We start from the raw sequence: 12,414 nt of genomic DNA on the forward strand, positions 1-12,414 counted from the left end.
GTGTGGATGGAGCGTGTGCATGGCGAGAGGCGCCAGTGCTAAAACACACGCCCATGTATAATAATCCGAGGTGTGGAGCTGATTCCACGGCTTGCGGATTAGGTACCGTAATGACAGCAGTAGAGGCGCAGAGGGAACTCAAGGGGCTTCAGAACTCCTCAGAAACACCTGAAATAAGTTTGCATGTGAAACGGGCTTAGAGAGTACTCGTGTTTTGGCAGTGCAAACGTGCATTGTTAAAATAGTATCACCATTATATTGTATTCATATATATACGCCGCTGTTATTTTACTCCAATAAAACAAATTTTACCCCCCCCTCCCAGCCCAGCTCCTTTCACTTCCTGTCTGCTGGCGTTCCCTCATCTTTAGCTGCAGCCCCACCCCGCGCTGATGTCACTGTTCCCATGGTGATGTGAGCCCACGGTGCGGGAGGGGCTGCTGGTGGCCCAGGAGAGGACGCCAGCTATGGAGAGAATGGACTTTGACCACGATATGGATCCTGATGTAGGTCAGCAGATCCTCCGGGCCATTCCCCCGGTGGTCCTCGCTAACTGCACTGACACTAATGGGACTCGAGCCTTTTAAATCCATCAATACGCTGATAGCTGGTTGCTGTTTGGGACCATTTTAGACTCTTATGCCGGCGCTGATGTGGATGCTGTTATTTTAATGTGGTACAACAGCAAATGTTTTGTAAAAATAAAAGATTGCCGTCAACAAAATTCACAGAATAGGATTTCTTAGTACATTGCTGTTACCATGTTTGGGATTTAACAGGTGAGATTCACCCGCTGCACAAGAATTCCTGCAAATCATCCCAAACAATAAAAACAACAATAAAAAGACTGCGACACACAACGCTGTGTTTCCCCCAAAAACTCTGTAAATTGCTTCCTCCTTCAATCTGGCTGGGAGCAAACACATTGCAGTACAGATAAAAAAACACCAGACGTCGCTGAATTTACCACCAAATCTACATTTAGCTCTGTCATTTTACCCCCAGGAATTAAAACTAAAAAAAGCACGATACTAGTGCCGTTCTGTTTTGGCTCGCATGAATATCTGACATGACATCAAGCGAAACAATTGTCCCGCCTTTTCTTTCCAACATGTTTGCGGAACTTAATTCCCTCTCTATTACACATCCGTGGAGAGCCAAGCTAATCATCTGGCTGAGTGCGGCCACTTAGATCTGACTGCCGGGGCCCCATGAGTCATGGGAAAAGTGAGTGCGAAATGTCATGCGTGTGTACTGCCGTTTCGTTCAGTTATTTCTTTCTAAGCATACCTAACTCGAGTGGCCTTCACTTGCGGATGAAACGGACGAGTGCCGAGTTGACGCTTCTGCCGAGACCTGCATGAAGAAAAAAAAAAAAAAGAAAGAAGAGAAGAGGGAGTACAGGGTCAGGGGCTTCAGTAAGGCTGCCAGGTCCACATTAAACTCAGGGACCATCGCTGCACATTGCACGCACACAGCAGCTTGGCTCCGTCACCAGGAGTCTGCCAGCAACATAAACCGGACCCCCCCCGCCCGTCCCCCCCCCGAAAAGAATGCTGAGAAACTGAAGAGAAAGACGGACCAATGTTCAAGTTCAACAAAAGTCACTTCAAAAGGAGAAGATAAAAAGAGAAACGGAGGTCAGTAGTTTCCACGGCAACTGCGATCATGGTGCTCATCCAGACAGACGTTGATTGTTTTTAAGTGATTACAAGTGTCAGCTGTGAGATTTGTCCAGTTCTTGCATTCGGTCCATTGGGGCCTGAGCCAGGAGAGGAGTTAAGGCTCAAGATTTTCACGTTTCCTTTTCTTTTGGATTGTCAGGAGGTATAAAACAGAGCAGAGGGGGAGGAGATCCTCCAAAACATGCAGTTTGACGGAGAAAGAAAGAGACAGGGGAGTGAAGTGAAGCAACGTTAAGAGAGCTGAGCGGAGATCCTCCGCACGGGAAGGAGGAGGGTTCATCGGAGAGGAGACAGAGGCAAGAAGAAGGAGGAAACTCAATTCACAGAGGAGGAAACACAAGTGTTTCTCCTCAAGGACTCCACGCATTACAGAAAACAGAAGGTTCTACAAATCCACGAGCAGCAGCAGCAGAAATGAGGACTTGCTTGTTCACAATCTTTGCTTAAAGTTTTGCACAAACCAAAACGTTTTGCATCGTGTTGCGATTTATGGGAATTCAAATCAAAAAAGGTGTCAAGCCTCCAGAACAGATTAACTGCAAACATCTGCACCTTTTTATTTTGATTCTATCTTCTCCTCTCATTTATTTGTCTGCAGAGAAGGACACCAACGATTCACAAATCAAGCTCTAACAGAGAAGCGACTAGGAGGGGGGGAGGAGACCGAGTAAAAAGAGGGTGAGCGAGAAGAGAGAAAAGTGAGAGGAAAAAAAAAGAGACGGGTCAGGTCACACAGGAAGTAATGTCTCTCCTTGGGCGGGAGAGGGGGGGGAGGGGGGCGTCCAGCCAGCGAGGCTTAGTCTGGAGAACATCCCCATGACGAGAGAGGAAGCTACAGAGAGGTGAGTGTGGTTACCGCCCCGAACACACAATGTCGGGAGCGCGACCGAAATAGAAGGCACCTTTCTAGATGTCGCAGTAGACGATCCCTCTCGCACGCACCACCTGGCCGGCTTGTTACAAAACATTAATCTCACTCAACACAATTCGCCCCCCAAAACCCCCCCAGAGGGCATCCATTTATTTTATTTCAGGATCAATTCACAGATGAACTTAGTGCTTGATCTTCAAGTTGCCCACGGTGGGGGGCAAGGGTGCTAAACAGAAGGCAAAGAGGGAAGAGCCAAGGATAGAGGAAGGAAGGGAAGGAGGTCAGGGGCCGACCTAATCCACAGATTTGACTTCATCATCAGAGACGAGGCGAACAGGAAATGAATCCTAATCTCGGAGCTGTGCTAAAAGGAGCGATAAACCTCGCAGAACTTTGCTGAAACGAGGAGCGATAACGCGGAACATCACAGGAAGATATTTCCTCAATTATCTGGTGGCGGTTTAGTTGCTTTCTGCTACACAGGACTCATTGCTCATCCTGCACGCCCTCAACTGTCCAAATGTCCCCTTTGAACTCACCCATGCACACGTTTCAGCGACTAAAAGAGAGAAAAAAAAGGACAGGTGATTCTTGATGAATAATAAGGATAATTGATCTGGTGCCAGGACACGACACCTCTCATGCCAATGAGGCGCGTCCGTGTTTCTGTAGCCTCAGCCTCCTCGCCTCTTAACTTGGCCACCTACTCATCTATAATTCACCAGGACAGCCTCCTTCCCCCCAAAGACACTCACACACACACAAAGGCACACAAGGTCGAGGTGAGGAGTATTCACCGGAAAGAGTTTCAAAATAAAACAAAATCAAGAATGAAGTTAAACATTCACGGCTCCTCGTTCTCTTTCCTTAAGCGACTTCTCTCCACGTGAGCCCGGCGAGTAAGTGCACCCGGGATTCGCTGGGACTTTTTCTATTAAGAACTTTGCCTTTCACCCCGAACTGCTTTATTCAGCGGCGGCCTCGGGGATGTGTTTTCTACACCTCCACACCGCACTGAGTACAGAGGGCCCTGTGTGACTAATGAGCCTCCTGCCGGGAAAGAGGCTCATTAATAGAGAAAGAATAGAGGAGCTCATATAATACAATATGGAGTGTACTTCACAATTTGACCCACTGGCTGTTCTACAGTGTGAAAGAGAGCTATATCGTTTATGCACAATGCTCGTGAGCTAAACGTGGAAGCCCCAAGGACAATTTTCACAATATATACATAAGTAATGTAGGTTTGATACACTTTGCACTGTATCCTGTAACACATCTGCTGCAGAACAGCAACGCATCACAAATGCAAAAGAGAGACACAGGAAGTGACGCCACTTTCAAAACGCACACAACGTAAAAGCATGCAGGACCAGGTGCAGGTCGCCCTTGGTCTCCCCGGGGCGACAGTTGCACTCAAGAGTCCATATTCATTATCCATCCTTCAACATGACGGAGCCTGCAAGCTGCAACTTAACTGCTGTGGAAAACCTTCCCCTCTGAAGAATGTAGATTCTGAAAATGTGTAAAATATCAAACATCTTAAGAGAAGACTGCAGCTGTCCTGTGATAGCAAGGTGCTAATAAGCAAGCTGGACATTGAAAAGCATCTCATGGGGCAGAAAATAGCTAGAAATCTCTACATCCAAATACAAGTTCTGCCTGGAATAAAAAGCCGTCTATTTTATAGGCCAACCGGCGGCATCCAGCTGCGCACCCAGCTGACACTCAAGGGCGGACCGTCAAAGTCGAGGGTGGTGTTGACGCGACCCCATGTCCCCTTCGCCTACAGTTTGCCTTCCGAAAATAACCTGCGTTACATTTTTGATCTGTGATGGGTATCAGACCCCCCTGGAGGCTGAAACGCAAGCGCAGATACTTTTGGTAATTACTGAATGACAGGACGAAAACATATGTGGTTAAATGTGCGCTTCAAGGCACACTGAGCCTCACCTGTGGTTTTGAGCACCAAAAAGTTGAACATATTGTGGATGGAGCGCACTGTCGGGAGAGCAGCTTTCATTGTGTAAGTGTTCCAAATCGAAATAATGAAAACGCTGGATCCTTCACTTGTCATAATGCCTGATAACAGTTGAGCATTGCAGGATTAAACGCTGATCAAACGGTATTTTTCAGATGGCTTTCTAACTGACAATCGCAGGAACAATGGCCTCCTCTCTCTCTCTCTCTTGACACCTACGCGATGCCTCGCTGACAACGTTGACCCTGAAACAATGTCCCCATCTCCCACTGCTTCAGCCCTGCGACCGCGGCTACAGTTGGTCGGCCAGCGACAGCAAACGGGGACCTCGCTGCCAGGGATGGAGGAAATATGGGAAGAGGAGGAGGACGAACGGGCGGGGGGCGGGGCAGTACTCCATCTGTGACCCTGAAACGAAGGACAGAGAGTGGGCGCCATTGCCCCCTCGCTCGCCTCTCATAAGGTGTTCGTCATTCGACGTCGGTTCCCGAGGAACGGACAGCCCGGCTCGGAGCTGCCAATCTCAAGTGAAGGACAGTGGCAGAGAGACATAACATGAGGGAGACAAGGGGGGGGGGGGGGGGGGAGATCCAAACAAGTGGGGACATGCTGAGGGAGGAATGACCAGAGGGCGAGGGAAGATGTGGGAGAAAAGGGGGAAACGGAGGGACGTCAGAGCTGGCGTCTCGTCACTCCGTCATCCACCTGCTCACGTCAAAAAAAAACAGCTCGTCGGTCCGAAAGCTCCTCACGAACCCTCGTGACAGGCGTGGCGATGTGTCCCGCGGCCTCGGTGTCACTTCCACTGAGAAAAACACCACCGATCTGTTCGATCCGAGTCGCTACCAGTCGCCCCCGACCCCCCCCCCCCCCCCGTGCCCCGCCCCGCCCGGCCTCACGCCATCACAAAGTGACAGGGACGGTGTTCTCTCTCTGTATACATGTGCTTCGGCGCCCAGAAGCAGCAGCGGTGGCGGCACACTGTGGGTGAACTCTACCGCCGGCTGAATAATCAGAGACGTCTAGACCGGGTGCAGAACACAGAAACAGCCCCTGGCTTTCATCACAACTCTCCAATATGTCGGCGGCAAATATCCAGAATAATAAAGACTCAAAGGGTGTGAACAAAGGGAGGGATTGATTAAAGATCATAGGAAGGGGGGAGCTGAGGAAGACAAGGATACAAATCATTCGTATTCTATGAGGCTTTGCTAAGTGGTTTAAAAGCATGACAAGATTCCCCGGCAAAAAGGAGAAATAGAAAACGTCTTACCTGGTTGGGTAGGGCAGCGGGTTGCTTGTGTGTCACGATGGGGGTGGGGGGGGGGGGGGTGCAGGGCAAGGCAGCGGCTTCTGCAGAGAGAGAAAAGACAAGAAAAGGGGAAAAAAGAAAAGATGAGAGACAGAAAAAGGGAGCGAACCAGAGTCACAGGAGCAGCGCCGCGCTGACAGAGATGGCTGAGCGGAGCCGGCAAGCACCCTTCTGCAGCTCACACACACACACACACACACACACGCAGCCGAGCCAACATGCATGCTGTCTCACGCCGCCCTAACTTCCCCTTCACCAGCACACATTCTGCAACCAAACCAGTGTCTCCGTAGCATTGAGGAGCGGCGGATAACAGGGGGATGGGCATGATGAATGTGTGTGTCTGCGTGCACGTGTCAGCCACATTAATTCGTGTTTGAAAGAGATATGAAGCTCATCCACCCCAGAGGGAATTGAGCTCCAAGATGAACCACTGTCCAAGGAATTTCAAGCACCATATTTCATTCCCCTCCAAGCTGCATCTGTAGAAGAAATGTTGCTTTTGCCGAAAGGTCTCCGTGTTATGAATGCATGCAGCGCCTGAACATGACAGCGGGTGCAGCGGGAATAAAAAAAGGGGTGCGGGGCTCGCCCCGTGCTGAATAATCGCTCTGTCCTGGTGCTCATTTGCAGGCATGGCCGACTGCAGCAGCAGCACGGAGACAAAGGCGGCGAGCGGTGGGGAGGGGGAACTGGTGGGTGGGGGGGGGATGAGAGGGTCTGAGGCGAGCAGAGCAAAAGCAGACCACTCGGGAGCGCTGACTGCTGAAAGCCTAATGCCGGGCTCATTACGCCAGCCTCAGAACCACATGAAATGAACGATACTCATGGCTGTAGCCACGAGAGATGTCAACGTTTGGAATAGATACAGAAAATACGACCAAGAAAGTGGAAATTAAAGATGAATGAGTGGAAATGTGCACAACTGGATGAATAAATGCAAACAAGAGAAACCAAACGGGTGAGCCAATAGCACGCTTTAAAATAACTGAGAGCACCTTTGATGTCTCAATAATAACGGTTTAGTTTTGCTCCTACTGCTCCACGTTGGCGTGGATCCTGGTGAAGACGACGTTGATATTCTAAACCAGACGAGCATTAAAGCAGACTCCTCAACCTGTACTTCAAGGAGGAACTAAATGAACCCGATAAAGAAAACCAGTTCCACCAGACTGATGTCAAGGGGACACTCCCCGATTTGATGGCCAAACCACGGAGAGACCACTGAGGTTGATGTGAGGTCAAATCATAAATGGACGCATCTACAATCTGTTTCCAAAACCACTTACAAGGAAATTAGAGGACGAGGAGCCCTGATGCTTCCTGCCCGCAACACATGCTCCCTCAGTCCCATCGTTAGCTTGAGGGGGGCGGGGGGGGCAGATAGAGCCATCAGCGTGAGACTGTAATCAACCTGTTGGAGCCCAATCACCTAACCATCACCTGTCATATTGAATAAGGAGACCATTTTCACAAAAGCGGTACTTTTGGGAGATGCGAGACGAGGGAGGGGGACACAGAATGAAGGGAAGGTTGGGTGGCGTGAAAGTCCCCCCACCGCCCATGATGAAAGCTCGGAGAGCCGCAGACGGCCCTGTCAACGCCAGCCGGCCTTTATCTCCGATTACAGAGCGAGGCCTGGACCGGAGCAGCAGAGCGCGCTAGCCAAGAGAGCTAAGCTAGCGAGCTAGCGTAGCCGTCGACATCTAATCTCCCATCAGCCTCCGCTGGCAGAGAGCAGAGGGCGGTCGCGCTTACGCCAATCTTCCACAACCGCCAACAGACACAGCGGCAGGCTGAGCTCGACCTCACCAGATTACACATTTCGTTAACCCTGTTTGGGCGGCTCAACATCAGACACGCACTTATTAAATAGCTCCGCAAACAGGACACGCTGCAGTGCCTCACTGGGTTTAAGGAATGTTCAAAGACGGAACTTCTTCACCATTTTATGAATTCTGAGAGACAAAAGTTGGAAAAAAAGAGGAACTTATTATTTTGAGGGCATAGGATTTATTCTCACGGTCACAATTCATAGCTAAATCTAAATCTCAAATGAAAAGGTAGGTCAATCGCGTGGCTGTATTGGAAGTGGGGGGTGCGGGTTGATCGCTGATTCTCCAGCACTGAGATTGGGGAACGGCCAACGCACTATGATCAGGATTAGCTGAATAGATCGTCATCGGTTTGGGCGTAATCTGCCTGCGCTCCTTCATCCCGATTTGGACGGGAGATTTCGTAGAGAGTCTGGAAACAACAAATACATCTTTACTTCAAGTGAATTGCTCCTATAGGAGCCTTTAAAATATGTTTTTATTTTATGATGTTATTTTTTCTTCTTTGTCGTAAAGATTAACAAATCAAGTATAAAATGTTTTTTCAAAAAAAAAAGGAAACAAGTGCTGAAATCAATCAGCCGATATGAATTCCAGACTTGCTGACTGCCTGAAAGCCTGACTCATGTTTTTTTTTTATTTATGCAACAGCACTTGCACAGACTGGATTTCACTGAATGAACAAATTTATTGCAGGTGCTCGAGCTGCAGTGGCTTCAGTGGTTTTTAGGTGTCATCGAAGCTGTAATTGCAGCTCGGCTTTTGTGTGAGCCACCATAAAAAAACAACCTTGAACTGCTGTGGTTTCACCAGAGAGCAGATGTCATGAATATATGCAGATATGGATTAAAGATGGCTGAGGACTTTGAGACAAAAGGCACAAAAAAAAAAGCACAAAGTGAGCACCGGGCCACTCTTATTAATGCAAAAAAAAGAGTCTGGATGTATAGAAGTATATGAGAAATTGAGGACACAAGTTTATTGTCCCAAGCTCTAGTTAGTAACTATTTAGAATGAAAAAATACTATAAAATGGGGTATATTGTAGGGTGGGGTTTACCCTCTCCTGTCACTACAGATTGCAATAACACCAAGACTGAAACAGCCAAAAACTAAGAGGGCAGAGGCCAAAATGCCAAAAGTAGTGGCCCTAAAATGAAAGATAACCCTGGTGACATTACCATGGCATCGTGAGGGTGATTTTTATCAGACTTGACAACGCTCCCCCAGAGCCACTAAAAACTTTTATGAATATTTAAAATAAAATAAATATATTAAAACTCTTTAACAGCAGTCTTTTTAACTGCTAAGAAAAATAAAAATGAAGATCTATTTAGATTAGCAGTTTTTCTTCTTGAAATAAAGAAATATCCTAACAAGGTGCCTTTTCTGCTGACCACCACAGACTACACGTAGGAGCCTTACAGCCCGAGCCGCGTTAATACTTCCAGCCAGACCGGGTAATCGCCGTCACTGGCAGACGCATCTTAATGACCGAGGATCGGATCACCGCTCCAGCAGCAGCGGGATCGCGAGAGCAATCTCCATCCAGCACAACGGCCATCTTTACAGGAACGGACTGCTCCCTTTGCCTCGAAATGGGAGAAAACACGGTGACATCCGCTTGTTTTGCTGTTTGCCTTAAAAAACAATCGGAATTAGATTTAAGTCCCCGAGAAATCTAATTACCCAAATCCGTGCTTATCTGGCTTTCTGTTGAAAGGTTAGCAGATACGCTTGTGGCTCAGGCAGGTCAATCATATGGCGCTCATCAAATGTCATCACATTTATTACACTACAGGTCATTTAGCTGACGCTTTTATCCAAAGCGACTTACTTTACATTTTTAACCCATGGCATTTTACATTCTTGCCCGGGGAGCAATTAGGGGTTAGGTGTCTTGCTCATGGACACTTCGACATGGGATATTGGGCAGCCGGGACTTGAACCACCAACCAGCTCACCCTCTCTACCCCCTGCGCCACATCGCCCCTATGATTATTAGCCACAAGTCCTTTCCTTTGAAGTGAGAAAAACTCCTTCCTTTTGTATTCCCAGAGCTTTTAATTCACTCAACAACAAAAAGCCTTTCATAGATATATGATGCTGCTGTCCAACCAAAAGCTGTTTGAGGACACTGGTGTCAGAGGTCAAAGGTCAGTTTCTTCAGAGCAGCTAGACGCAGAAGCTGATCCTCTGCATATAGACACCACAAAAGGGACTCGCTCCAACTAAACCCAACGGTCAAGCCCACGTCGCGTCAGCCGTTCAATCTGTTTACTTCAGGACAGTCTGCACAGTACGCTCCACCACCATGTTAATTCATTTCAATGACCGAGGGATACATCTACAGCCTGGTGTTTATTTACAGCAGCACTAGCACGGGACGCCAGATGATCTCAGCTCCATTCCTGTTTTAGGAAAAAAAAGAAACCGTTACATTGACCGCGCTACGGGACAACACAGCCGCTTGTCGTTGTTAACAGAGCGCGGCGGCGGCCTCGGGACTCGTGAAAAGCGCTTTTTCAACGCATTAAAACCAGAGCGCCTTGTAAAACTTTCTCTCTCCAAAAGAAAATAGACGGCTGCGTCGTATTGCCAAGTGTGAGCGTCGGATCATCTCAATGGCCTGCACGCAATCGCACAACCAGTAACACACACAGACACATTGGGAATGTCCAATATGCTTCTCATGCAACAGCCGGAGCTGTTCTGTCCATCTGCGATGGAAGGAAACTGGTCCTTCCTCTCTGCCACCCAGCAGGTGACCCACATTGTCTCGTCTCCCACATTCATATGCATGTACTGAATATGGATGGGAACACACACACACACACACACACACACACACACAGACTTAAGATGGCGTAGACTGTCATTCCCTTCTGATAAAAGCCGGACACAGGAAATTCCTTAAATGTGAAATATGCCCCCGGAGAGGCCCTTACAAAACAGACACAGGATTTTCGGGGGGAGGGGGGGGGAATAGACAGGAAGTGGAGTGTGTTTGTGGGGGAATTCAGGGGTGAGAACGCAGTGAACTATTTTTATGGACTTAAATAAAATTGTGCCCGTCTGAGGGCGAATGTATCAACTCCCTGCCAGGTTGTGTGTGTGTGTGTGTGTGTGTGTGTGTGTGTGTGTGTTTGCTCGCATGTGCCTGGCTTTACACTAACCACAGGGTGTAGCCGTGAGCTTTGTAGTCGTCCGTGAACTAAAAAACACAGGCTACTGTACAATAAACACATATTACACCATGGAAAAGAAGAAAAAAAAGACACAACATGCTTCTGACTCACAGGGAACACAGCCGCCTCTATTCCCCGAGTAAAGCTGCAGCGGGTGGAGAAAGCAGAGAAACGGTTTAAAGTCACAAAGCTCCAGCGGGAGGACAGTCAGAGCTCAGCCCAACGAATCCCGGTGAAAAGTAGACGAAGACGAGGAGGGCTGCTTCATGATATCAATACGCACAAAATCAATGCAATATAGACAACTCTCGGAAAACACACCAATGCAGAAGTCCCAAGATTATTAGCAACAACGATGCTGGACAGATGTTGGGCCGCTTCCCCACAGAGAAGCGTGAGAAGCAGCAGGCAACAGCTGTAGCGCTCGGACACACACGTGTCACCGAGACGGAGCAAAGGGCCGAAGTTTCTGGAAGTCATCAGAGACGAGCAGGGAGGAGGAAGAGGAGGAGGAGGAGGGGGAGGGGCAGCTGCAGAGGACTTTTTTACTGCAGCGGTAGGAGGATGTTGACAGCTCGCATGCACACAAATGCCACACACACACACACACACACACACACCCCCCCCCCCTCCTCCCGTCTGCCAAATAAGAATGAGTCACGGCGAGAGGCTCGGGAGTACAGATGATGTTGATTTTTACCCTTGTGAGAAAATGAATAACAGTGCGTTACGTTTTGGCATCTTGCTTTTCAAATGGAAAAGAAATGGCTGCCGCTTGCAGGTCCGTACGTAACAGGTTTGCGTGAGCAAGCAGTTGGTTATTTTGATTAATTTCCCCTTAATAAGTAGTATGGCTACTAAAAAATAGCTCGTTGACTTTGCAAAGACAGATGGTTTTAACGGTAACTTCAAAAACGTATCGTCACCAGCATGTTATACCCACAACGTTAAAGAAATGCGATGTACAGCACTTATGTGCACTTATGCTAAGCTAAGCTCAGCTATCTCGCTTCCTTGACACCTCCCCAGTGGAGCACAGTTCTCCTTGCTCGCTCTAACTTTTAAGCAGGCGAGGAATAAAACGCATCAAGCCCCGGAGAGACACCGGCCCAGCGGCGAGGGAAGTGGTAACTTAGCAGACGTACACAAGTATTCAATCAACTCAAAACAGCCTTTTAAACTGCTTTTTATATTTTTATAAATGAACGTCGTGTTCTGCCCCCGAGCGTCGACAGGAAGCGTCGCTTTCACCTTTAGATGCTCTAAGTGCAGCCTGTTAGCGTAAGTGATACAGCGATGTTGTGGTCGGAGCGAGAGGAGGTTGTGCACGGCATGCAGGGGGTGGTGGGGGGGGGGCAATAATAAGAGCGGGCTCTTAAGGGAGGTGAGAGAGGCTGGGGGGTGTGTGGGCGGGGGGGGGGTCTCGTTGACTGGGAACCTCAGGCCAGCTTCCATTAACAAAAGCCGAAGGAGTGAAGAAAGATGGCGGAGTTATTGAAGAGCGGAGCCGCATCCCAGGTACCAAGCGCTGATGCGATGAGGT

At 48.6% G+C, this 12,414-nt stretch overlaps 1 protein-coding gene across 50 annotated transcripts in view; it reads right to left on the reverse strand.

Annotated features, from left to right (window-relative positions):
• The window catches only part of LOC120827560 (uncharacterized), a 36,605-nt gene that overhangs the window by 17,939 nt on the left and 6,252 nt on the right, over positions 1–12,414 (reverse strand). For 34 of the 50 annotated variants that reach the window (XM_078100185.1, XM_078100144.1, XM_078100145.1 and 31 more), the window contains exons 2-3: positions 5,811–5,890; positions 1,291–1,356 (exon numbers count right to left, since the gene is read on the reverse strand). The gene's annotated coding sequence lies outside the window, so the exon portion shown is untranslated. Of the gene's footprint in view, positions 1–1,290; positions 1,357–3,943; positions 4,067–5,810; positions 5,909–10,982; positions 11,012–12,414 lie in introns of those variants that run through there. The other 16 variants (XM_078100141.1, XM_078100189.1, XM_078100173.1 and 13 more) reach the window with 4 other exon arrangements.

Source organism: Gasterosteus aculeatus, chromosome 1 (genome assembly GCF_964276395.1).
Source record: "Gasterosteus aculeatus chromosome 1, fGasAcu3.hap1.1, whole genome shotgun sequence".
NCBI classification, from domain to species: Eukaryota; Metazoa; Chordata; class Actinopteri; order Perciformes; family Gasterosteidae; genus Gasterosteus; species Gasterosteus aculeatus.